Below are 2,994 nucleotides of genomic sequence, written 5' to 3'. Positions count from 1 at the left end.
CCCCTGTAGGCCCCGAGGCAGAGGGGGAGCCGCCGGTCGTGACCCGTTAGCGGACGGGTCGCTGCCTGAGGAGTTGGAAGTATTTCCCTGGTATTTAAGGCACCCGAGGTGCAGCGGAGAGCTGCCTTTCAGGAAGGAGAGGGCTGTGACCTGGGAGGTTGAGCCGCAGGCCCACGATTACGTGACCTAATCTAAGTCGGGGCTCAGTTTAATATCGCACCGGGCTCAGTGGTTCGGCAGAGGGGTACCCGTGTCGGCGGGCGCGGGAGTGATTAGCTAAGCTCTCCGCGTCTCTTTCTCTCTCCTTTTCTCCCTCTGGAGATTCATAGCTCTATTTTCAAAGACACTTCCTACACTTTCAGCCTTAAGTACGTTCGTTTGCAAGCGCAAAAGCTTATGTTTAAGCTTGTAAAACAAATCGTTGTGCACTAGGATGATTTTTTTTTTTCCTAGGGCAAATGAGACTGTTTAACCAGCTTTAGAGGATGAACTTAAAAACTTAGCAGAGCTATTCCGCAAGCTCCTTTGAAAATGTGGGATGAAGTGATTGATCGGGGCATTTATCATTTTATTTTCAATCCGATACACCACATAAGCACCCCAGGCCAGCTAGTGTGGAGATCCATTTTTTTTTTCCTACCCCAAGCAATATCAGGGAATGGGAAGAGCAGGGAGTGTGATTTCAGTATTTCCATGGAGCCTGTTTTATTTCAGGGTATATTACAGGCAGTGGCTACGTTGGGGTTTTTTTTTAAGTACAAAAATAATCTCAGCCTTTTTTAGTAATCCTGAAACTATCAATAAAGAGCAAGGCCAGATTAGTGTTTTGGAGAGGAAGAGTGGCCCCTCTGCGACAGGCAGCAACGAAACACCGGGAATCCCAAACAGGAGGCAGCCCCGTTTTATATCAGAACTTATTTTTATGCTCTTTTGTATCCTTGCATTTTTACGGCCAGATTTGAATATTGACTATGTAGCAAATATTATGTGGTTTCTTTAACAGAATGGGTATTTAAAGAAGTGAATGAGATGGGTTCTCAGGAGTTAACAGCTGAAATGTTTTACTATTTCTGAATGGCTGGAGAGATGGAGAGAGAGAGAGAGAGAGAGAAAGAGAGAGAGATTACAAACTGTTGTCAACATGATGAAAATTTCACTTATTCCTTTGCCTTTTTAATTGCTTAGGGGGAAAAAAAAGTAACAAGCGCATTAGTTAAGCCTGTTCATTTACTGTTTTGTGCCTCAGAGAGTGAGAATGAGACATCCATAATTTTTATGAGAAGATGCTTCCTAAATACTCAGCACTAGGAAAAAAGAAACACCACCGCCACACCATTATTTGCATCATAAATCAAGACTCGCTTGATCTGACAAGGCCACTTGTTGGACTCGCAGCTTCTTTCTTAAACGGAAAGCCAAAACACGCGAGCGTTGCTAGCGCTTGCCGAAGCCGGGCGGCAGGCGCGGCAGGCGCAGGCGCTTGTTCCAGAGGGAAGAGGGGCTTGGCTCTCGGGCATGGCATTCAAGAAAGCTCTTCCCCTCCGTAAATTGCCAAGGTGCAGCACGAGACGGAGCATTGTCACAAGAAGAACCAGCACTGGGTCCCACTTTTACCCCCCGCCGTGGCTTTCCCCGTAGGGAGCAGGGCCGGGCTGCCTCCTGCGTCTGAGCGCGCTGGAAGCAGCGCGGGTGCAGTCAGATCGGGGCCGTTTTGACCGAGCAGCTGATACAGACTTTCATTTCGATGCCAGACAGGAGGAACCCACTCACCATTCCACATGCAGAAACAAGAGAGTTGTAACAAACTTACATGTTTACGGTATTTCTCTGGCTGAATCTATATATATATATAAAAAATAAAAGTACCCTCTTCCCTAGGTAAATGACATGCGTTACCCCTTGACCTAGACACTAGAACAGAGGATCTAAATTCAAGACTTTCGCCTCCCCACCCTCTCCAAAAAGCTCAAACGAGAACCAACCTAGGTGCATCTAACAGTTGTAAATAGAAAACAATACATAGAGAAATATATTTGAAATTTGTTTCAGTTTCCGGACGGTCGCTGGCCGTCCAGTGCAATGTTATTGATAGTACACTGTGGTGCTTTGGGTTTCTGGTTTTGTTCTCTTTATGCTCTGTCATCTTTTCATTGCAGCTACATTTCAGGGAACATGTATATTTAGTAGCTATTGTAAGTTCTGCATGGCATCACCGAGCTTATTTTTCCTTAAGAAGAAAAGAAGAGGCTGTAGGAGTTTAAAGGCACTATGACGACAGGGACTTGTAGCAGAGAATTTAAAAAAAAAAAAAAAAAGGTTTTTAAAATTCTAGTTTGAAGCCAAATACTGATATTTTAGTGCTTTTGGGGTTTTAACAGTAAGAGAAAAAAAAAAAAGAAAAAAAAAAAAGGATTTTGGTAACCCAGCTGATCCGCACTTGCCAGTTTTATTATTTTGTTTATATTGGACTGTTTGACCCTGTCAAACAAGTGTCAAAGTTGTGTGTATAAAACAAAAAAAGTGTTTAAAAAAGTGTTGTAAAGACACTGAGCCTTATGAAAATATTTATGGAATTAAATAAAAAGAAGTGAAAAGGCATCTGAAGGCATTTTAAATCATTTTCCTCAGACCGGTCTCACTTTTCCCGGAGGCTGAGCACGAACCGCTGGGGCGGAGCTCCAGCCTGTCAGCACAACAGCCCCCAAGACATTTGTGCGTAACCAAAAAATAGGTTTGTTCCGGAAATTTCCCACCTGCCCCTTGCGTTGTCTCCTCCGTCGGAACGGAGCGAAATGATTAACGAGTAGCTGGAGGTTCGACGCTGGCAAAATGCGGCCGTGCAGGCGCTGGCGGGGGTTGCTGTAAGTGGAGCTCGGCTCAAATCTTCTGCGAAACGTGGTTTTAAAACGCGTCCTGCTCCCGCGCTTCGCTGGCTGCGGCCCGCGCTGGAGCACAGCTGGAGCCTCCGGCCAGGCACGTACCCGCAGGTTCGTT

The sequence above is a fragment of the Phaethon lepturus genome, unplaced genomic scaffold, assembly GCF_000687285.1.
Source record: "Phaethon lepturus isolate BGI_N335 unplaced genomic scaffold, ASM68728v1 scaffold5937, whole genome shotgun sequence".
NCBI lineage: Eukaryota > Metazoa > Chordata > Aves > Phaethontiformes > Phaethontidae > Phaethon > Phaethon lepturus.
This window is presented reverse-complemented; position numbering follows the sequence as displayed.